At 37.1% G+C, this 25,794-nt stretch overlaps 1 long non-coding RNA gene across 1 annotated transcript; it reads right to left on the bottom strand.

Annotated features, from left to right (window-relative positions):
* On the bottom strand, nt 1-21,979 carry LOC123874396. Its single transcript, XR_006797908.1, has 3 exons — nt 21,969-21,979; nt 8,102-8,106; nt 1-109 (listed from the first exon to the last, which is right to left on the bottom strand). It is a non-coding gene; the product is annotated as an uncharacterized LOC123874396 (long non-coding RNA).
* Nucleotides 21,980-25,794: the final 3,815 nt, after the last annotated feature.

Here is a 25,794-nt window from a genome sequence, read left to right as displayed (position 1 = left end):
GATCCTTCACCGAGCATTGAAATATACACCTTATTTCGATTGGATAAATATTGAATTCAACTGATAATTTAAAATCCTCTGCCATCTCGTCCTCCAATGTGCGTAGGCCCTAATTCGCGTCCATTCGGCGCCCACCCATAATACCTATTTGGAAGATCGGGATTCTTCGTGCGTGTTCGTACGAGTTCGCACGAGTAACATTCAGAGTGCGGTCGGCCTTATTATTCTTTTTATGTTCTTATTTTCACCCCGACCATGTACAAGGTATGTTATTAAGTATTTATTAAGAGTTAATGCAATATTAAAAAGGTTTTCACACAGTTTTAATGTAATCCTATCACGTTCCACCAGTCTGAACCTTACCAACGATTGTAAATGGTAGGCATTACCTTCGTTCAAGTTACATTTAAAGCTGTAACCGTAACCTTTCAGCCCTATCACTGACCTCTACTAATACAGTACGCTGGACCTGCGATTGAAGACCTGATTTTAAACCAACTTGATTTTCGCTATTTTGGCGTTGATAGCAGCAGTGTGGGTTATCTGAGTGTGCTCGGAACTAAACCTGAAATCTATTAAGCTTAATCATAATCATAATCATTTATTTGCTCAAATGTAGGTTAGCATAGATTTTACAATTTATTTTAGTGTCACTACATTTGCCATGTAATAGCGTGCAAATATTTTACATAAGCAATGTAAACTACACTAAATAGTTTAAATTTACATTGAATATGCTCAAAATACCTACACATTACAGTCATACTTACCTAAGTATGACTATGTATATGTATTATACATATACATTTATACATTGTATATTTATGACTATGTATATGTATACCTACCTAGGTATACATATACATAGTCATAAATAGGTCTGATTTCACAACACCATCATTACTGTTAAATAAAATATAATTTAAAGCTCTAAAATTAAAATGTAAATAATTTAATAATTCATTTATTATCTATGTAAAATGTCAACAAAAAAGTCACAAGAGTATACAATTAACATACATAATAATTAATTAATAGACTAGTTCCTCATAACTTTGCTCTAACTTACTAAACTAAATAAAATGAATAAAAAACCTTTACAAATAATCAAATTAAAGACATACTCAAAGTTAAAATGGGACAGAGTTATGGCTCTGATAAACCTGTCTCGTTTTAACTCTAAGTAAAGTCTGAACAAAATCAAAGTATGCTCTATAAATCTCAGCCTGAATATTAATGATGAGACATATTCTGTCAAAGTAAGGACCTTTTTTAACCCTCGACCCAAAAAGAGGGGTGTTATAAGTTTGACGTGTGTATCTGTGAATTTGTGTATCTATCTGTGGCATCGGAGCTCCTAAACTAATGAAGCGATTTTAATTTAGTTTTTTTGTTGTTGTTTGAAAAGTGGCTTGATCGAGAGTGTTCATAGCTATCTATAATCAAAGAAAATCGGTTCAGCTGTTTGAAAGTTATCAGTTCTTTTCTAGTTACTGTAACCTTCCCTTGTCGGGGGTGTTATAAATTTTTGATTTACACTTGTTATTGAAACAAAGTGTTAATCTTAATTTCCGGTAAGTACGCTCGGTGAGACGCTTTGAATCAGAACAAAATATAATTGTCATTTTGTATGGCTCACCCATAGATAAGCTTTTCTTTCTATTATCTATGGACACACCCCTTTCAGGTGCCTTCCAGCGTACTTGTGAAATGTCCATTTGAATGGACCCGGTCTAATCGCGTGCGGTTATTGAGGGTGGAATAATATAAATCCCACCTTTGCTCCAGAAAAGCCTTTGTAAATCCCCACACATTTTTGTTTTATCTGTTACCGTTAGAATACGAAAAGCGATAATGTACGCATTAACTAGATAAAGATTGGTTTCGAACAATTATTTGAATGTAAATATTTGGGGACATGTAACTTCAAAAGGACATATTTTTTAACTCCCGACCCAAAAAGAGGGGTGTTATTAGTTTGACGTGTGTATCTGTGTATCTGTCTGTGGCATCGTAGCTCCTAAACTATTGAACTGATTTTTTATATAGTTTTTTTGTGTGAAACGTGGCTTGATCGAGAGTGTTCTTAACTATAATCCAAAAAAATCGGTTCAGCCGTTTGAAAGTTATCAGGTCTTTTCTAGTTACTGTAACCTTCAATTGTCAGGGGTGTTATAAATTTTTAATTTACACTTGTATGTAGATATGGAAATCTACAGACTCGAATATTTGTTTCTAGAACTTGTCTTTAAAATTTCATTAAGTTAGATTAGTTTAATACTACACATATCTGTACAAGTAATTAATTAAGTAAGGTATGTAACCCTAAAACGTTAATTAATTACGTATGGTACAAGCATAAAATCACACTAATATTATAAAGGCGAAAGTTTGTGTATGTGTGTGTATATGTTTGTTACTCCTTCACGCAAAAACCACTGGACGGATTTGGCTGAAATTCGGAATGGAGATAGATAATATCCTGGATTAGCATATAGGCAAATCCAGATAGGCTTTTTGTTCCCACGGGATTTCGAAAAACCTAAATCCACGCGGACGAAGTCGCGGGCGTCAGCTAGTGTAATGATAATAATATATCTCATGGTTCGCTGAGCTGTATTTTTCGGAATCTCGCACTTCGTGAATGAGAACGCCCGTGATTTTGCCATTTCTTTTTATTCTTTTCCCTCTACCAATAAGCGTTAGCCTCATATCAGGGGAGGAGGTATATGTAATACTTACTTTTGTTATAGCATAGGACCACGAGGTCCAAAAAATTAGCGATAAAAGGAGTGTAAATACCCTCTCCGAGAATTACTGGCGTATAGATAAGCACTTAGTGTTAGAATTGTAATATAATGTAGTTAGAATTTAGATACATTTTTGGAATATTTATCATAATATTGTTCATTCGGAATTGAAAATTTATGCATGCAAGCAAGAACTTTTTTACACTTTAACTTTTTAATCTGACCAGATGTATTCCGGTTGATGTAGCTAATATTAAAAAAAACTTACTATTCCTGACTTTTACAGTGCTGATTTTGACCAACAATTTACTTTTAAAAATGAATACACGAGCATATCGAATTTGTTACACCGAAGAGAGCGCTATTTTCTCTTGACTCGAAAAGTTCGATGCTCTCTTGCTTTTTCAGACCTAGATTTGGCATATTTTTAGCTTTCACACTAAAATTGTCTGACCGGCTCAAGTAACGTTCAAGGAACCAAGATTTAATATGTTTTTAGTTTTCATACTAAATGTTATTTGACCGGCTGATCAAATTGAAACTTATTACACCTAACAAGAACTATATCTTCTCTTCTGTGTGTGGTTCAATGCTCTCTAGCTTTTCCGACCTGCTGCAGGGCTCAGTGTTTTAAACTGACCCAGATTTGACATGTTTTTAGTTTTCACACTGAACGTTATCTGACCTCAAGCGCATTTTAAATCTACGATTCGAAAAGCTATTCCACTTCGCTGAATATTATTTTTCGTATGCAAACTGGTATTCAAAAATCACATACCTATAGAATTTATCATGTTCATTGACTTCTAAGCAAGATATACGTTCACTTTGAGAAATTAAATTAAATACTAGACAACTTACGCATGACATTATTTGTGTTTTATGTAATTAATTTTATTATTATCATAGATCACCATACTTTTCTTTATTGAAAAGCTTCACGTAAATCCATCCATACTCATATTTAAATGCGAAAGTGTGTCTGTCTGTCTGTCTGCTACCTTTTCACGGCCCAACAGTTCATCCGATTCTGACGAAATTTGGTATAGAGTTAGCTATTATCCCTGGGACGGACATAGGCTACTTTTTATCCCAGAAAATCAAAGAGTTCCCACGGGATTCCTAAAGACCCATCCGCTTAACCAATTTGTATGTTTAGTACCGAGGTAGCTTGCGTCCATGTGATTGACATAGGCAACTTTTTATCCCGGAAAATCAAACAGCTCCCACGGGATTTTCAAACACCTAAACCCACGCGGACGAAGTCGCGGGCATCCTCTAGTTCCATATAACTCCAAAGTCCTACCTGGAAAACCTGTGTGGAGAACCCAGAATAGGAACAGAACCCTTTCGGCTCATAAAATACGTTATCCCAAAAGATTTATTGCGGGGGTACAGAATTCAAGGGAAGCATTAATCACGGAAAAGAAGACCCAATTTAGGTGCACAATTTTAATTTTGAATCAAATTATTTAACTGTAGGTAAGGATGCCACAAGTTTGTCGCAGATTAAAGGCACACACACACTTCCATAGTAGACCATACAAATCCATACAAATATTATAAATGCCAGTGTGTCTGTCTGTCTGCTAACATTTCACGGTTCATCCGTTTAACCGATTTTGATGAAAAATAGGTGCAGAGTTAGCTTAGGTAACCGCGTACCGGTAAGCGCAGTGTGGGACGACCTCCTGCCCGCTGAACCGATGACCTGAAGAAGGTGGCGGGGAGCGGGTGGATTGAGGAAGGCGGAGGACCGTGTTTGGTGACGCGCTCGTGGAAAAGCCTTTGTCCAGCAGTGGACGCATACAGGCTGGGATAGAATGGAATGGAAATAATGGAATGGAATGGAACCGTGATTTGCTGAAAGTATTGGTGACCCTAAGCGATAATGCTGTAGCAACAATTATTTCCACGGAATGCTGAGCGCGAGGTGCTGACGCGTCGGTGACAGGTGCCGCCTGACACCGCTTGTTTTATTGCGCGTGTCCATTGTTAGGGCAAATGTTTAATTTACACGCCATTTAATAATTTTCAGCCTTTTATATAATTTGCCTTCCGACTGGGAAAGCCTGCGGTTTCGTCTGTAAAAAAAATGTTTAAATAAAACTCTTACTGCAAACAAATGACTACGCTTCGTTACGTTACCTTGTTTCAGTTATACTTTTCAGAAATTGACAAAATCGCGTCCAGGGCGAGAGACTTGCTTACTTTTTATCTCAGTCAAGGAAAAATATAACAACTTTAACGTAAAACTAATCGAACACGTTACTGTAACCTTTACTTGTTGGGGATGTTATAAATTTTTAATTTACACTTGTACTACTAATTGTTACTAATAACTAAACATATACATAATTGACCGAGCGAAGCGAGCACACGACACAAAGTTAATTGATGTCGTAGCGAGGCAGGTAAGAATATGCTATGGAGCTTTGCGCGAGGTCTACGCGTCACACATCTCAGGTCCCTGTCTGCGTGTCTGGTGGAAAGGCAGCCTTATCATGGTATAACAGCCGCATCGAATTATAATGTTCAATTTGCGCTCGTGGTTAGCTGGAAACTTCTGATATTGACGTCTACTGATTAGCTAGTAGATTTTGAGAGCCCGTAGGAAGTTTTGAGGAGGTGCTTCATAAAAACAGAAAGCCTGTAATGTGTAAGTTTTTCCCACTTGTTTATTTATGGCAAAGAAAACGTGCCAACTGGATAGGGGTAGTTTTGTATAGACTTTACTTACTGTTAGGATACGCAACCCTTCACCTTTTTACAAGATTTTTTAAAAAAAGTCGTAGTTTTTTTATGGTATCTTATCAGTAATCACCTGTCTTCGTTTTTGCTAGCGTTTTGTTTACAGCCTGTATGGGCTCTCGGTCTATATTAGCAGGTACGTATCTAGTGGTAGACGGGTTGCGGTTTGGAATGAGACTTGATAATACTGCTTGTCTTGGCGTTGATTGTATCGTAAACACTTTATTTGAGACGCCTAATTCGATCGTTTGACGAGGTTACAGAAGCTATGGAAGGCTGTTTTGAATTTCAATGTTCAACAATACTTTACAAAGTGTAATTAGAAATGTGATTAGCGCTATTTATTATACTATCTAAGCACAACTATTTGTCTTAAACTTGTAGTTATAGTAATGTAGTATTTTTCAAACCCTCAATGTATAGCGTGCAAAACTCGTGGCCAATAAACCGTCAACGATGCGTCACCTAACTACGCAACGTTCGTTGCCCTCTAGTGTGAGTCAGATGTTTTAGCAATAAGTACATAAAAAAATTAAAAAACAAAACAGGTTTCTTTAACAAAAGATCTTTTTTTGTGGTATGTTATCAGTAATCACCAGTACTAGAACCTGTCTTCAATTTTGCTTGCGTTCTACTTGCACCCTGTATATTCGACCACGATTTTCACAATTTGATAATAATTTATACTGATAATAAAATACGGTAGGTACGATTCCTAAAATTTTACGACCGACAGAGAGCCCAAAAACAGATTTATTTATTTACTAGCTGATACCCGCGACTTCGTTCGCGTGGATGTAGGTTTTTTAAAATTCCCGTGGGAACTCTTTGATTTTCCGGCATAAAAAGTAGCCTATGTGCTATTCCAGGGTATAATCTATCTCCATTCTAAATTTCAGCCCAATCCGTCCAGTAGTTTTTGCGTGAAGGAGTAACAAACATACACACACACATACAAACTTTCTCCTTTATAATATTAGTGTGATTTTGGTCTCTCAGTTTTTGAAAAGCTTTCAAACTAGTCATACTGCTGATATTAAAAGCAGTAAAAGAGGTAACAAGTATAAATAAAAAATTTATAACACCCCCGACAAGTGAAGGTTACAGTGATTAGAAAAGAGCTGATAACTTTCAAACGGCTGAACCGATTTTCTTGGATTATAGCTAAGAACAATCTCGATCAAGCCACCTTTCAAACAAAAAAACTAAATTAAAATCGGTTTATTAGTTTAGGAGCTACGATGCCACAGATAGATACACAGATACACACGTCAAACTTATAACACCTCTCTTTTTGGGTCGGGGGTTAAAAAGCCGGTGGCAGACGGCAGGCGGCATCCATTAGTTTAGAATGTATGTCGTATTTATTCAATGAAAAGCGCCAACCACCTATCGCGGCTAAATCTTAAGTGCCACAAAACCCAGCCTAAGTTATTGTAAAAGCATATCTGCATTGCAAATAAAGTAGGAAATAGGGCATGCGATGTGACCTGCCTTCGACCGATCGATACCTGAAGATAGAAAGTTAAACGCTGCATTCTTCTTTAAAAATTCAGAGCCTTATCTATTCGGCGTTGTTTCATTTTGAAGTGTTAAGTTTTACCTAGGTTATAGCAAAAATTTTAATGTTTAAACTATCGTGAGTTATTTCCTATATTATTATTTTGTTTGGTATAACAGAAACAAAAGAGAAATAAAATAACAGAAACAACAGAAAACTAAAGTAACGGAAGATAAAAAAAAACATTGGATAAAAATACGGTAAAATATTATTATCATCCTAATATCCTAATCCTAATCCTAATATTATTATAAATGTGAAAGTGTGGATGTTTGGATGTTTGTTACTCAATCACGCAAAAACGGCTAAATGGATTTGGATGAAATTTGGAATGGAGATAGATAATATCCTGGATTAGCACATAGGCTACCTTTTATCCCGGAAAATCAAAGAGTTCCCACGGGATTTCGAAAAACCTAAATCCACGCGGGCGAAGTCGCGGGCATCGGCTAGTATCCAATAAAATAGAAGAATTTTAACAAGCAAACAAAATATGCTTATCAAAATATCAGCAGAGCATTATTAGAAGCAGACATTGAGAACGACAAAGTTCCACAGTTGGCGCAAGTGCTTGATTGTTAAAACTTTGTCTGTTTACTGACAGAATGGGACTGCCATCCACTGTTACCATAAGATAAAAGTTTTCAAGTTTCCAACTTAGAATATACATTTTGTAAGCTTTCAAATTTCAATAGGCATCTAATAAATAGAGAATATATTTTCATTTACTCACTAGATGATGCCCGCAATTTCGTCCGTGTGGATTTAGGTTTTAAAAATTCCGTAGGACCTTTTTTATCTGCCGGATAAAATGTAGCCTATGTGCTAATCCAGGATATAATCTATCTCCATTCCAAATCCGTCCAATAGTTTTTTCGTGAAGGAGTAACGAACTTACACACACGCATACACACATACATACGCACAAACTTTCGTCTTTATTATATTAGTGTGACTAAATGATGACCTGCGGCTTTGCCCGCGTGGATTCTTTTTCTATAATTCTATGAGAACCCTTTGATGTTCCTGAAAGAGTAACCTACGCTAGTATCCGGGCTGCAAGTACCCACGGCCGAAGTCGCCCACCAAACCAGACCAGAGACAATTTACAAATAATTGTAAATTCTCAAATTATTCCTGCCGGGAATCGAACCCGGGACTTCCCACTTGCACCACAGCGCTCACCATTGCACCAAGTACTATGTCGTCAAAAAAATTGGTTGTCTGTAAAGTCGGTTTACTGACGATAGTAGAACGTGACAACAAAGGCCGATTGTGCTTCTTTGTCGCTCGTTCCGCGCTCTCGCTTGCACTTCAAGCCTTACATGGAACGCCTCAGAGCGAGGTAACGCCGCATGAGTCATGTTTTTTCGTGCGCGCAGCCAGCTCTATCGAATTATAAGACGTTGTCACGTCAAAAAATTAAAGGATTCTACGTGGTGAATGAGTGTGACATAGTTCCGTAGTTGGCACAAGCCTTTGATTGTTAAAACTTCGTCCGTTAAGAGTTAGAGTGGAACTATTCACTGTTAACATCAGATAAAAGTTTGGGACTTGCCAACTTTAGCCGAACATACGTAGGATCGTCGACTTCTGCTAGTTTAAAATTCTATGTAATAAAATATTGTATTCAAAATACCTACTCCATAATATCTGTCTGAGTTTGTTGTGGGCTCTTCTCAGACTTGGGCGCGTTCGGAACCCTCGTAGCTTTAGTTTTAAGTTACGTAATTAATTATCACCACTGTATTACAGATCTAATAATCTGATCTTCAAAAGGAGTACAATAGTACCTACTTTGAATAAAAATGATTTGAGTTTGAGAAATACAAATACAAATTCAAATTCAAGAGATCAGCCCGACAGACAGACTGACGGACAGACAGCGGAAACTTAGTGATAGGGTCACGTTGGTTCCCTTCAGATACGGAACCCTAGAAATGTTATAAAACAAATTACCACACAAATAGATGAAGTTGTCACTCTCAAGGGACATTTACGGTTTACCCGAAACTTTTGAGCAGATATGCAAATATGGACGATCCACCCACATTAAACACATATTCAACAGAATGAGTCGGAGAGTGAGAGTGACAAAGTTGCACATTTAGCGTGACGGAGGGTGCAATTTTCAAAACTTTGTCCTTTAAAACGGACAGTGATAGATATGTACTTACTAAGTACCAACTAATGCTTTTTAAAGTTGCCAAACATATTATGTAGGTACGTTTACTAGATAATTTCGCGTGGTTTTAGATTTTTAGTCAGAACCGTGAGAATTTTTGATTTTCCTTGATTAAAATAGACCTCCAAATATTTATATAAATGCAAAAAATCTCGTCGATTCATTGCTCCGTTATACCATAATAATTAAAGGGCAAATCCATGGATTTACTTCTTTTAGCATACTCAATTGAACTCTCGGCTTAAATATTTAGTTACAAAACGGGCTTATTCCCTCGGCGTTGTCCGCGTGAAAAGTGGAGATTCCCACTAGATTACAACGTGGGGTTGTTTAAGGGGCGGACCAACGAATGCTTGAAAGGCCGGCAACGCATCGGCGGTGCCTCTGGTGCTGCAAATGTTCATGGGCGGCGGCAACCACTTAACATTATGTGACCTCATCTGCTCGTTTGCTCGCTATTTTATTATAAAAAAAGAATGGAATGGTACGGAAAATGGAATTAGCGTGGATTTGGCAGCATGGATTAAGAGATAAAGCAATTTATTAAGCGGGAGTGTAATTAGAAAAGTGGATTGTTTTTAAAATCAAATCCCAAAAGGGGCAACGAGGAAGAATTATGTACAAACATAATAAGCTTTTGAATTACAAATGTAGCAAACATCAATCCGCTTATGTTAGGGCTGGCACACGTTCAAATGAATTGACATGGTAATTATATGTACTAACGGACCACAGCTAAAAAAAATTTTAATGTAATAAGGGCAATAAAGCTGAGCTGTTCACCCATTCTGGATGGTGGCACAACGTCATAGACAAACATAACAACCAATCGCCCGCGATCTTATCCGCGTGATTTAGGTTTTTAAAAATCCCGTGGGAACTCTTTGATTTTCCGGGATAAAAAGCTGCCTATGTCAATTTTCGGGGTGCAAGCTACCTCTGTACTAAACATATAAATCGGTTAAACGGATTGGCCTTTAAGACTCCTCCTTTGAGGATTGCTATTTTGAATTAATGTTTTTTTCACATAACACAATTCTTCGCATATGTAATTACACTTTTGTTTTGTTCAAAAAATAGCTAATGTTAGTCGGGACGATGTAAGGATTCTAACGATATTGTTCTGAAATTTAAAAGTTATGGAGGATAAAGAACATACATACATGAACCCTGAAACTTTACACACCATTTTTTTAACAGTCGTGTAAAAATTGTAATTACTAGCCGATGCCCGCGACTTCGCCCGCGTGGATTTCGGTTTTTTGAAATCCCGTGGGAACTCTTTGATTTTCCGGGATAAAAAGTAGCCTATGTGCTAATCCATGATATTATCTATCGCCATTCCAAATTTCAGCCAAATCCGTCCAGTAGTTCTTGCGTGAAGGAGTAACAAACATACTCACACACACACACACACACACACATACAAACTTTCACCTTTATAATATTAGTGTGATTGACACAAAATAAAAAGGTTTTTTGTGCTACTGCAAAGTTTGCGGCAACCCTAACTAGTAACCACACACTAAACAACGAGCCACTGAAAGTTTTAAACGTTCGGACGCGGCATTAGCTCGCCTGTAATTACGCGTCGACCGACGTTTATGGCGACGTTGTTCGAGTTACGACTGCCATTAAGTTTGACGTTTAATCCACCTGCGTTGGGTTCTACCAACTCGGTCCTGAAGGTATGAAAAAACTACTCTCTTATGAATAACAAAACCCAACGTTCGAATTGATAGCTAATTCTTACTATGTGAATAAAATCATCGCATTGTATAACGTACATAAAATCAGATAGTACAGTTACAATTCCGTCACATTATTTTACCATTTGTGGCGTAGGTACAAATTTTATGAAATTAAATACGATTTAACCAAATAAAAGAGAATAATTAAGAAAAACTGACATCCAATCATAACAAAATACAGTCTAAGTTCCATTTTGTGATACGCCACAGAGCAAAAAAGTCGGTAAAAAGGCCGCACCACGTTATGCACAAGCTCTGCGTCTCCCTGAACTAAACCTTAATATTATACTGAGGTATGCGTAGAGCATTGAATGAACAGGGTCATACAGTGCTCTCAGCGAACATTCAAAATTCAAAATCTTTTATTGTGTCATTTATCTTTTCGTATTTTCTCTCTTTTGTGTTTGTAGTTAGTTGTAGGCACTACCGTTCCAATTAAATGTAAAATAAATTAGACAAATAAACAAAAATATTATGCCGTATCGCCTATATAGCATCGCTCACGGGTTGGCGTACAACTTTTCTAATTAAAGAGCACGCGTTAATCTCAATTGCGTCGGTACTTTGTGCTTGCTTTATAATGCGTGACATCATTAACGATGGATCGAGGGGAGGAGGCGCCTGAATTATTTACACTTCTTTTTGCCTCCCTTTTCCTCAGTTAAAAAACCGGTCAAGTGCGAGTCAGACTCGCGCACTGAGGGTTCCGTACTCGAGTATTTTTTTCCAACATTTTGGACGATAAATTAATAACTATTATGCATAAAAATAAATAAAAATCTGTTTTAGAATGTACAGGTAAAGCCCTTTCATATGATACCCCACTTCGTAGAGTTATCTTACTTTGAAAATTGAAACACATTTTAATTTTTTTTAATGATGTAACCACAAATTCGCGGTTTTCAGATTTATTCGTGTACTTGTGCTATAAGACCTACCCATCTACCAAATTACATGATTGCAAGTCAACGGGAAGTACCCTATAGGTTTCTTGACAGACACGACGGACAGACAGACAGACGACAACAAAGTGACCCTATAAGGGTTCCGTTTTTCCTTTTGAGGTACGGAACCCTAAAAATGAGGCTTTCTCCGTCTAATAAATTTAAGATGTCTACCACCAAGTTTCATAAAAATCGGTTAAATATTTGAGCTGGAAAAAAGAGAACTGTATATAAGGGTTCCGTATGATCGTACAAGATATACGTACCTAACACTATTATATAGAATACTGGAAGTTAATGTGATTTAGTAAATTAATTTTTTCGTGAACACGATTTGTTTTTTTTATGATGTAACCACAAATTCACGGTTTTTGGATACTTTTCTTGTGCTAAAAGACCTACCTACCCTCCAAATTTCATAATTTTAGGTCAAACTATTACGGTTTCTTGACAGACACGACAGACGAACAGACAGACAAACAAAAGTGAACCTATAAGGGTTCCTTTTTCCTTTTGAGGTTCGAAGCCCTAAAAAACGGGACTTTTAGTGGGAAAGTAATCATTTATCCCACTACTAACGTCATTAATATAGGTACTTCTGAGAGACCCTATCCGTAATGACGATACTGTCTCACTATTGGCTGTAATGCATTATTTAAAAAAGAATACCATATACTCAGCCAATCATAACCATTGAGATTGCAATGATGATTGATGCATCTTTCTTGCTACTTGACTTGAAATCTTTGAAAAGAGCAACCGACGAGTTTCTTGCTGGTTCTTCTCGGTAGGAAAGGCATTCCGAACCAGTGGTATCTCTTGACGATTCAAAAGTACTTGTAAAATTCTAATTGAATAAAAATATTTTGAAGTTGAATTTGAATTTGCATCCTTCCGGAATCGGCTGGCAACCGATACTGATCACAATATTTAGTGACTCTCTGATACAAGACATAGGAGTTTCAACATGTAAGTGCTCAGCTAACAATTTCTCGTTAGCGAATTCTCTTTGATACAGGTAGCTATTTTGTATGTAATGTGAAGCCTTAATTTAGTGTACGCCCGTAACACTTTGACAGAGCACTTTGCGTGGTAATCGGTTCAATTATGGGTGATGCTCAAGGCGCGTACACACTACAGAGCGAACAGAGATTATAAGTTATAACACATACGAAGATACGAGGCGACGCGACGTCTAAGAGGATCGTCTAGCTGTAAATTTTCATACAAAAAGCGACGTTTTTCTCCCCGTAAATGTAGTCCAATTTTCATAATTATTAAAAACTAGAGGATGCCCGCGACTTCGTCTGCGTCAATGTAGGTTTTTGAAGATCCCGTGGAAACTGTTTGGTTTTCCGGGATAAAAATTAGCCTGTGTCCGTCCCCGGGATATAAGCTAACCGTCAGAATCGGTTAAACTGTTGGGCCGTGAAACGGTAGCAGACAGACAGACAGACAGACACACACGTTCGCATTTATAATATTAGTATGGATGTCAAAAGTTACTAGCGTCTAAATATCCATATTTTTGACCTAAGAACTTTCTTGTGTATTTTTATTTGCAATATATTGTGGGCTTTTATAAAAACCAAGATTAAAAAAAAAACATAGTTTTTCTCGTAATTTTTTCCGAAAGTGCAAACAACTAAATACATAGCAACGCAACGACAAACAAAAATAAACATAAAATATATACTTTTCAAATGTACTTTTGAATAAAGATAGCTTTGACGTACATATGGTTTCGTCTGTCTTTCCAGATGAACGGACTGGACGAAACCATAGGTAAGGGTTCCTTACTTTTACCACGGAACTCTAAAATTATCCGGCTGGAGATAGATTGATCATGATGATGATGAATCGAAATCAGTCCACTATAACACAGCATGACCCAAATTTCTCGCGGAATTAAACGGAAATTCAAGTCGAAATAACTTCAAATGTCAAAGCGACCATTCAAAAGGCACTTTGAAGTGAACCTATTCACCCTGAAACAGTATTTATTTTAGCCTCTCTTTTAAGAGATTTTCAGAAAGACTGAGCTCGGATAAAACCTGCGTCTGCACAGAACTAAAAAAACTTAGAAAGCCCTTTGAAATAAAACATGAAAATTAAAAGGTAGTACTGTGAATGCGGCTTTATGTGTTCTATTCAGGTGGACTAAGTAACACAACTTGATTCTAAGGGAGAGGTGATGAGATTTCAGATACAAGGCGCATAGTACAAGACAACTTGGTCAAATAAAAGATGTCACTAATGTGTACTTAGCTGAAAGTATGTCACAAAGAATACCGTCTACAGTACGCACCGCAGTGGACATAAATTTGTGAGTTATAAAGTTCAAATTCCACCCTTTAGATCTAGAATGTCTGACCTACTGTTTGAATAAAATACTTTTATTAATGTAGTATCAAAAGTTACACAAGCTCAAAGATTTACATGCAAATTTTTGAGCCAGTGTAGCTTTGAAACTACAGATTTTCACAGAAATCTGAACAACTTTCATACAAAAACATTTAGTTTTTAGAACGTGTCTATAATATTTCAGTGAGTTTAATTAGTTAGTATTCAAATGAGAACCAAGCTACCATTGAATGGAAAGCGCTGGAAAGCACACTACTAAGTTATTTTTCTTAAGCCATATTATATTGTGTATAGATGCTCAGTGTGCATTAAAGTTTTTCATCTTCTTCTGAGCGAGTAGCGTAGCTGTTCATACGAATTTTACGTGAAAAGTTTACTTGTTGTAATGTAAACACGTTTTCGAAATTTAAATTAATTAGGTGCGTTAAATTAAACGTTTGAGATCCTTTAGATTGAATAGAGCAATATCAATTACAAGACCTTATGCCTCGACCACTGTTATAGTCATCTACATCTCTGTAATGGGCCCGATGCAGCTGACTCGTGTTGCTGAAACATTCGCGCGTCTTCCTGTACACGTGTTGCTAAATGAACGTCACCGTTCATACGAATTTCACGTGAAAAGTTTATTCGTTGTGACGTGAACGCGTTTTCGAGTATTAAATTAATTAGGTGCGTGTGAGAGCATTCAGGACGCTCTCAATTAGCGAGTGAATTAGATTGAAAAGAGCAATTATGAGGCAGAACGGTGTATGGAATGAGGTACCGTAATTTTATTTCTTTACGTCTCATTTTGGAACGGGGGACTCTTAAGTTGATTTTGGGAATTGAGTAAAAATGTCATAAAGTGGCTAGTTACGAGTCTAAATAGGTATATTTAAAAAAAAACCGGCCAAGTGCCAGACAGACAGACGGGCGGACGGACGGACGGACGGACGGACAGACAGACAGACAAACAGGACAGAAGGGTTCCGTTTTTCCTTTTTTAGTACGGAACCCTAAAAAAGACCAAAAGGATATAATAGACTTACATACATAAAAATAAATAAACCTACATAGACATTACATAATTATAAATTTATATTAAAAGGCGAAGGATACAAAAATTTTTTGGCTGAAGCATACCAGTTGGATACTGAGATGGATAATACTGAGTTTGCTCTTTTTTCTTTTTTTTTCCTTTTTTTTCTTTTTTCTTTTATACATTCAGTTGCAAAACATCCTTTTGCAATTATTCTTAGGGCAAAATAATCTGCATTGGACTACTCAGCAGTATGTGAAGGCCCACCAGCGTTGACGAGGTTGTCGCAGGTTTGAATGCAGCGATGCCGCCTGTCATGCACATGCTAGACAGGTGTACTGGTGGTCGCAAGACACTGACCCAGAGTCTCAATCTACGATCCTTGCCGGATCTCCACCATGGAACTTTAGGCTCTCGCTGCCTTGTACCGGTGCATTCAGGAAGCGAGAGGATGGGGCGAGCAACCGATACACCGAGCGCCAGAGGGCGCATAAGGACGACGACTAGCGATGGGACCCGCCTGCCAGCCGAGGCGGGTCAAAATTTGTCGGGAGCGCGGCAGCAATACTATAAAAAAAGTATGTGAATGAAAACAGACGGATGATTTTACAGAATATCCTATTTTGATTTTTTTTAAATAATAATAATAATTTTATTTAACTTATATACATTGATTAACTTGTAGAATTTACCTCGAATCGCTATATCAAACAAATGCTAAAATCGACCGGAGCTTGCTTGAATGATGATTTATTATGCGTCTTGTACAACTAAGGACAGACAAGACTGCGTAGAATGAGGGTCGGGGTTACGGCAAACTATATTATAATGATTTGTCTCAATGATGACGTCGCACCTCATTGTGACCATGCTGGTCGATTGCGGTAGAATGACAGCTACAATGACCAGTCACAATCACCTCTTATTGGTTTTCATAAATTGTCAAAGAGTCCTCTGATGTTAAGGGTCATATGGTAGCTTCGTGACTTGACCTTTATATATTTACCTGCGTGCGCTTGCTGTCTGTCACAATGGCACCAATAACAGTTAACTGTCTCACAAGTTTAGTTTCAAAAGTGTATTTTGTAGACTTTACCTTGTGTTTTATATTTCTAAATACACCCGCCGTCCGTCTCTATTACTTTATGCTTAACACCACAACTGACGCTAAGGGCAGCCAGTTCCATAAGTTTTTACTTTATGATTTATTCCCATCTCCTGGGAAAAGCATGAATAGCGCCATCTATGACACTTTTACGGATTTGACCCTGGAAAGTTCCTCATTATTTTATACATACAATATATTTTCCTGTTACGCTCCAGCTAGTGAGAGGACTCAGCTACATAGCCAGTGAGAGGAACAAAGGGCACTGCATTGTCGGGTCTTCTCGACATGGAGAAGGCCTTCGACCGTATGTGGCATGCTGGTCTCCTGGCGAAGCTCCTCACGCCCAATCTACATTTGTACGGTTGGTGGCCTCATTTCCGGATGGCAGGTGTTTTCGAGTGCCCGTAGAAGGCGCGGACACCCAGCCGCACCCGATAGGAGCGGGAGTACCACAAGGCAGCTGTCTGTCCCCGTGCCTCTACGCGGTATACACGGACGACATCCCTGCTTCCCTATCCTCGCCAGACTATTAATATGCAATGGTTATTAATTTATATTTTGAGGCAAACACTCTCGCCGCCTTGTACCGGTGCATTCAGGAAGCGAGAGTGAACCGTCATGGTGCAGCATTTTGAGATCAAGAGTTCTGCGAAACATAAGTATACTTAATTAGTTACTGAAAAAAAATCGGTCAAGTGCAAGTCGGACTCGCTCACGAAGGGTTCCGTACCATTGTTACAAGAAATAACACTTTTAATTTTCTTTAATTTCTATGGCGGTCATTTTAAAATTCTTATTACTGGTTGTTATAGCGGCAAAAGAAATACACATTCTGTGAAAATTTTAACTTTCAGATAAACAGCCCGCTGTTAGATGGACAGCGGAGTTTTACTAATAGGGTCCCGTTGGCACCAATCGGGTACGGAACCCTAAAAATGGCAATCAATGGGGGTCGCCGATGGAAGATAAAACTTTGAGAACATTATGGAGAACTCTCAGTCATGCAGGTTTCCTCACGATGTTTCCCGTTACCATTAAAGCAAGTGATATTTATAAATGCTTAAAACACACATAGCTTTTAAAACTTAGAGATGCGTGGCCGGGATCGAACCCCGACCTTCCAAATCGGAGGCCAACAATGAGTACCTAGGTACCTAGTCTTTCGTAAAAAGAATAATAATATTCTCTTAAAATCTGAAACCTAGATTTAGAAAGAAAGAGGTGTTTTTTTTATTTCTAGCAAAGATGCAAAAAAAAGAAAAGAAATTGAAATCTTTTTCTCAAAATTGAATCGATGCTCCATGGAAACCGAATTAGAATACACAGGCACGTACGGTTTTATTGTGGCACAAAAGTTTACTATGGCGAAGGGGTAGTAAAGGCAGCGAGAAAAGATTCTGTGATTCCCGAATATCGAACGATTTTTCGAATCCGACGTATTTTTCGAAACATCAATTCACAATCATGCTCAGTCGTGAACAATTATTATTATCACTGTTTTTAACCGATTTCAAAAAAAAGGAGGAGGTTCTCAATTCGACTGTTTCTTATTTATTTTTTTATTTTGCTTCGCTTTTACTTTGGTAGGTTTTTGTTTGGTAGGTCGTACTTCAGAGGTGGTTCCATTTTAATTTGGCCAAGATCTGATGAATAACTTCGGTGATGAATAACGAATCTCCTCAATGTATAAGAGTAAATTATTATTGAAGTCGATTTAAAAAAAAAAAATTACTAACGTTTTATTTGTTCCATAACCGATGAAAATTAGTCCAAGTTAACTTAGTGTTCTGTGCTCGCTTCGCTCGGTCAATTAAGTAAGTATATATTCATTTATTAGTAACACTTTTTAGTAAAATATAATCAATAGTCCACCCCGCTTGCCAAGTGCGGACACCACACCTTTAAGAACATTATGGGGAACTCTCAGGCATACTCACCGGTTTCCTCGTGATGTTTACCTTCACTGGTAAAGAAAGTAATATTTGCTTATTGAAAACGCACAAACCTCGAAAAGTTAGAGAGATCAGACCCCGGACACCCGAATGCGAGGCCAACATTTAAACCACTAGGCTATCCCCACATATCCCACATTAAAATAAAGTAGCCGTAAATAATTAAAATGGTTACGAGGTAAAATAAAATGCGAATGCGAGTTTGTAGACCTTTCCTAAGCTGAATCAAGTACATAGTTTATAGTATGATAAATCCTAATGAAAGTCTAGTATAGCCTTAATATCCCAACTAATAACGCGAAGCCTCGTAATGTAACGTAAATATTATGATAAGGCTTGTACAGACGAGACGACAACGACGCGCGACTGAAAATGAACGAGATGACGGGCCAATATCTTTGAACTAAGAACCCACGAGGGCCAGACCTTCATTATTTTGTAAAAGCTAAAAGTTTCTCTGCGTATTGTCCCAACACAGAAAGGAAACGGTCAGCGACTATGAAGATTGGATCACGGCGGTTTTGAGAGATAAAAGGTACAAAAGGTCAAAAAAATCTAACATCAAACTATAAAGTCTTACAGTCTTATTCATAAAAATTTGTAGAAGCTTTATTAGCTTGTTATAAGCAAAGTTCTCAAAAACATTATTCATAAACGTTCAATAGTGCTAAAAGTGTTCAATAACGGCTCCATAACTTATAACAGGCTGAACCCTACTATAAACCCTTATTAAAGAACAAGATGGCCGGCGTCTTGTCTTAACAGCTGATAATTTGTTTGATATATGCAAGATGTGAGGTTATATTTTTGTTTTGGTTGATTCTAGTGTCATTGCATTGTAATTATTATTTGTACGTTATTTATTCTGGATTCGAAAAGCTGTGGTAATTAACTAGAGTTTTAACTGCCATAAGATGCTAGGGACGGACGTTGTGAAGTAGGTACCTAAAAGTTCCTACTTAATTTCGAAGTTTCTTTTCATGTAATCATTCCTTTATATAGGTATGTGATTTCTTCTAACGTAAGAAATATGGTGGTCATGCAGCTCAGTACCTAACTACATAAACCGAGAAGGATTTAGGTAAAAAAAAGGGCTGGCTCATTTTTTGTGCAACGGATCAGCCTGGCTGTCAAGCGTGGAAATGCAGCCAGTATTCTTGGCACCATTCCACACGGACATGATTTGTATAATAATTAGAATAAGGCTAGCTTTAAGTTTTATTGTAATATTTTCAATTAAAGAAAAAAAGGATTTTATTCCATGAATGTCCAGGTACTGTATCTAATACACACTTTTACTATACATGTTTTTTTTTAAATAGTATAATAAAATCTAACGCTAATTTCTAAATTCCTTCCTGTTTCCATTTTTAATTAAATAAATCGGAACAAAACTCCCAACGATAATACCTAACTATCCTCCAGAACTCAGACAATTGACCGAAAACAAATGTCACACCTGCGTCACTTCTCTGTGTAGAGCCCAGTTTTTTTGCAATTTTGTCTATGAATTCATCAGAACGACAACATAACAAAGCGAAACTAGCCTATAGCGAGAATTTAGTTGTGAGAGGTTTATTGAACCTTTATGAATAAAGAAAGTTATGAAACGTTTAATAGGCCTAATGAGCATTTTAGCTAATGAACGTTTTAAACCTATAATAAGGGATTTTTATGAATAAGACTGTTATTCTTTTTATTTATTTTCTTCGGAATAGTATTACACATGCATTGCCAGACACTTAGTGTCATGGCAACCCCCTTCCAGACGACTTTAAAGTTTAATAAATTAGGTATTAAAGTTTAAGGGTGTCTGGGAACCCTCTCGTGTTATATGTTGAAATTGAAAACTTAAGAGTCTATAATATTCTTGTTTGAGTTTACGACCCTTGATCGACATAATGTACAGCTATGTACATAAATAATACTGTGTTTTCTGAACCTATGGAACGAAATTTTAAATATCTATATCATTGATTTTGATCTATGAAATTATATTGAAATAAATCACATATTATTATGAACTGCGTCAAAAACATTTCCATAGCTCCGCGCCGTTTGTCGCGCGTTATGTGTTCAGACCTTAATATAAAGTATCACCACTTTCGGGGCGCGTAATATTTTTTATAGCTCATATACCCTCAATATCCTAGGGGAATTATTATTATCATCCAACAACACTCGAGATATTAAGCTCGGTGCGTATTTTAGGGTTAATTGTGCTCATTTGCGCAGGCCTTCCTTGAGCCTTGTCACTGTTAAAAATAATTATTATGATATCAGACTGAGGTCACATGTGCCATGAAACAAGGCATTTTATGAAAACTTTTACCCCAAGGGCCGTGCTCTTTTACGTGATATAAACATTTATAAAATCCCTACTTTAAGTAGATTCGAAAGTACAGTTGGAGTTCTAATGTTTTGATGTTTATTATTCCTTCACGCCACAATGATTAAGGGATGATTTATGCTAGACCGTGCTAGGCTCGTCCGACGCGCACACGATCCATGGAGTGCAATTTTGTATGAAGAAACATAACACGGACGAGGCTCGAGGTCTAATGTGACCTCATACATTTTCCGATCTGTGTTTCTCGGACGTGGCACGGCTCGGGCCCGGCACGGTTTAACATAAGTCATCCTTAAAACGATTTGCCTGCAAATAGGGACAATTTATAGATATCTACACTGACTTAACACAATATACCTAGGAAACTTTTTATTCCGAAAACGCAAAGAGTTTTATATCCACGCGGACGAACTTACGGACATCATCTAGGAAGGGAATAAATAAACTCGTTTTTAATCGAATAAAATAGTATCAAGCAAAGCGGGAGTGAAACGATTTATATAGGAGCAATGAAGGGCAATGGGGAGCAGTAGGGAGCAGGCGTTTAAGAGTTATCTCTTTTAACCTGGATAATTTGTTCTAGAGAAGTCAGTTAGGAAGATTTACGGATCGCAGGCCGATAATATTATAATGCAGAGCCGACCAATGAAAATTCAGGCTTTCTTTTGCTCCGCTGTGACAAATTAATGTATAATTAATTCATTCTAATGAATCTTCTTACTTGCATAAGTTAGATTGAATAATGAATTTTGAGTAATATTAGTGGCACGTTGGTACACAATACACAAGAAATGAAATTAGAATAATATTCGTATACCAGAATATATAAAAAGATAATATAATTTAAGAGGAGTTTATGACGTCTTCTTTTAAGTTTTAGAAACATTAGGTTGGTTTTCATAGTATTAGTAGTATTTGGTAGTATTTAATAGTTATTTCATAGTATTGGTAGTATTTAATGAATATAATTAGCTATTCCAAGTCCGTGGCAATTACTTTTTCTGCAATGCGGCGCAATTTACTTGAGGACTTTCCAAATTGTAAATTATAGGCAGTAACGATATAGGTAGGCTAATGTTACAATGAAAAATAAAACTCAATATACCTACAACAAAATCATTTTATATCACCTTTCAACAGATCGAGTGTTCTAACAAAAGAAAATGGTAAATGATTTTTATAATAATCCGTTAGGATCTTTGTGTAGAAGAAGCATGCCAGTCATCATAACGGCCCGAAATGTCAGACCCATTTAATGTAGGCCCCAAACATACTAGCGTTTGTAGAGCGTGCGTGGTTCTCGAGCGTTTACCCAACGTAGAAGGTTAAATAGGCTTTCAATTATATTCTTTTAATCTAGATTAATTTAGATTTAGAATGCTCTATATTGCAGCTATATAGAGAGGCATATTTGCCCAGCGAATAATCTCTTGGAATAAAGATTAAAAAAAAAACAATTATATTCTGGATATAATAGTGCACAAGTCTGTTGCCAAATACAGACTCATTCTTTATTACCTTTCTCACGTAGTCCGATGGGATGGGAAATTCGACACGATCGAAGAGAGATCAGGTGCAGGACCAACAGATTTACGTGCTCTCTGAGTTTGGTTGAAATACCGCAAAATCCTGTCCCCGCGGGCCACTGTGAAATTCTTGATAAAAAAAATCAATACTAAACTCTTTTTGACCCAACCTGAGAATCGAACTCAGGACTTCGCCAGCCGCAGTCAAGCATGGTAACCACTAGATCAACAAGGCAGTAAGTTGTCAGTGCTAGAGGTGTGCAGAGCTCACACCGCATCTACGCTTCTCGACCAAACGTTATAGAAACGCGCGTTTAAAAAAACGCTAATGCTATCAGGTCCTTAGACAAAAAGCGGAAACAAAATATGGCACCAATTATACGCGAGGCTGAAAAAAAGATACAATTAAATTATAAAAAAGGTCAGTTTTAACATTTAATTCGCGGTGAAATAAATTCTACGGTGCTGGGGAATTTCATGTTTGGAGGCACCCGAATGGTTTTTGTTTTGATATAAATTATTGTGAAGTTTCATCATCATCATCATCATTATAAGCTAATAGATGTCCGCTGCCGGATATAAATCTCTTGTAAGGTCACGCCACGATCTTGTGCCGCCTGAATTCAGCGGCTCTCTGCGATTTGTTTGATGGCGTCTGCCCACCTATTAGGGCCTAGGGGTATACCTACTATCGCTACGCTTTGCCATGCATGGTTGCCATTCTATGCACCTTGGGGCCCCAACTTCTACCTTCTTCTTTTTATTGAAGTTTCTCCTATCGGCGATTGGCAACCATTAGGGATATCTGCACCTTGGACGCCGCTGGGTGGAAAAGAGATACCTACTCTTCCCGTACCATGCATTGGCGTAAATTTTTGAGCCAAGATGCTCTTGTTCGGCCACGTGGTATTATCCCCTGAATTATGAGTTAAAGGATTTGCTATGTCTCATAATGTGGCCGAAGTATTCCAACTTCCACACTTTCCCAACGTCTATGGGTTTTTCAAACTAATTGCAGCGTCAACTTCGCAAACCGTCAAGCTATGTCAGTTACTCTGGTTCTCTTACGAATCTCCTCATTTTTAGCCCCCGACCCAAAAAGAGGGGTGTTATAAGTTTGACGTGTGTATCTGTGTATCTGTCTGTGGCATCGTAGCTCCTAAACTAATGAACCGATTTTAATTTAGTTTTTTTTGTTTGAAAGGTGGCTTGATCGAGTGTTCTTAGCTATAATCCAAGAATTCGGTTCAGCCGTTTGAAAGTTATCAGCTCTTTTCTAGTTACTGTAACCCTCAAGTATCGGCGGTGTTATAAATTTTTAATTTACACTTGTTGATTTGGTCACGTAAGAAATTCCAAGCACTCTCTCCATCTCTGAATAGCAGTAAAGTTTATAGAAAGATCTATACCTAAACTTAGTGCTATCATAATTGACTAGATAAGCATATCATTTTGCAAAGAAAATAAGTGCTCCGTTAACTCTGACCCACATTTTTCCTCGAGTAGATCTTTTTTACGACTCTGTATGTTGATGATTATGAGTTATGGTTAATATTGAAAGCAATAATGCCTGAATTTATTGTATCAACAAGGGAATATTTAATAGCAAATAAGCAAGGGTCCTCAACGCGAATTAATTACAAGTACCATTAATATTCGTGAAGGAAGTAGGTAGCTTTTCCTCTTCATAAATTTATTGCTTCTTTTGGTTCATAAACTACAACCGAGTTTTTAGGGTTCCGTACTAAAACAAAGAACCCTTAAAGTCACATTTAGTCAGTCAGACCGTCTGTCCGTCCGTTGTGTGTCACAGATATTTTACAAGTGAAGGTTACAGTAATAACTAGAAAAGAGCTGATAACTTTCAAACGGCTGAACCGATTTTCTTGGATTATGGCTAAGAACACTTTCGATCAAACCACTTTTCAAACAAAAAAACTAAATTAAAATCGGTTCATTAGCTTAGGAGCTACGATGCTACAAACAGATACACATATTTTAAAATCATTCTTAGACAGTTTCTTGAAAAATATTTTAAGAAATAATGAGTGCCAAATTATTTCTTTTTCTCGTATTCTGAGGACACCCACTTGAGCAGTTTCATTATTACCTACGTGAAAGTTATTCTAGAACTTTTTTAATAGGTACCTACTTGAACGCCTTTCAAAGTATTGACTTCAAAGTCACAAAACTTAATATCGAAGGAAAGTCTCGGGAACTTATAAAAATTGTTTCCCTTACAAAAATGTACGACTTTAGAAAACTTTATGTTATTTCTCAGAGGTGACCGCCAGTTTTTGTCATTTTTCTTTTAAAGTAGTTAGTTGGAAGGAACACCCCACCTCCCAGTGTACCTAAGGAGTGCGCATTTCTTTATTTAACCTGCCCTCTAAAACTTTGAAAGTTAATTACTAAAATATCTATTTGCAAAAATTTTTTCTTCTTTTTTTCATTATTTTTACTACACTTTGCTAATCTTACTTTTACATTAATTGTTTTTTTTTATTGGTGTATAATCCTTTTCATCATCATCAACAGCAACCCATCGCCTCATTAGAGAGCACTTTCTTTTCACAAAATAAAATCTGAGTCTAAGGTTTGCCAGATTTCAGGAAAAATATTTAGTTTTAAGGGTACACGGATTTATAGATGTGTTTATAAATCCTTGAGCCCAGCATTAATCAGCTAGTTCAATAATAAAATAGACTTGTCGGATTACAGGGGGTGCCGGATTAGACAGGGGCCGGATTACCGGGGGTCCACTGTATAGCTTTTCACGGCTCAACCATGTAACCGATTTTGATGAGGTATTTCTACTTGGGCTACTTTTTATCCCGGAAAATCAAAGAGTTCCTACGGGATTTAAAAAAAACCTAAATGCACGCGGCTGAATGCATTTAGCTATCTCAGTCAATCAATAAAGAGTCACAATAGGGTAGCTTCTACAGGTATATGTTTTGAGTTTCAAGTGCACTGCAAATAAAATCCCCTTAATACCAATCCATAATTCTAGATCTAGTTCCATTATAAAATATAACGAACGAGATTCACAAATCTCCGGTTATCTGCTCGAACATTCATTGCACGCGGGAGATAACTTATCTATTATTTCATAGTACGTAATAAAGAGGGTAGTCTATTAGAGTTATGTGCCGGATTTATATTGAATTTTCTAAAAATATTAGCTTTGTTTTACTATAGGTACTTGCTTGGAAATTATTTTGAAAGTAATGCACATATTTTTATTTAAAATTTAGGTATGGTGTAAGCTACATACCAGCCCGGCTAGCATGGGCAGTAGATAAAATTATATCCCCGATTATATCCACTGATTTCTATGACATCAGTGGATATAATCGGGGGATATAACTTTTATCTACTGCCCGTGCTAGCCGGGAAGAAATAATAAATTGGTTTGTCCTTTTGTCGAAGTGGTTTTTTGCATGGGCAGATATACTTGGTTAAAGATCTGAAGAATTGGCTTTTTTATCCCGGAAAATCAAAAAGTTTGCACGGGATTTACAAACCTTA

The sequence above is a fragment of the Maniola jurtina genome, chromosome 18, assembly GCF_905333055.1.
Source record: "Maniola jurtina chromosome 18, ilManJurt1.1, whole genome shotgun sequence".
NCBI lineage: Eukaryota > Metazoa > Arthropoda > Insecta > Lepidoptera > Nymphalidae > Maniola > Maniola jurtina.
The sequence above is the reverse complement of the archived record's forward strand: the minus strand, read 5'-3'. Positions and strand labels throughout refer to the sequence as shown.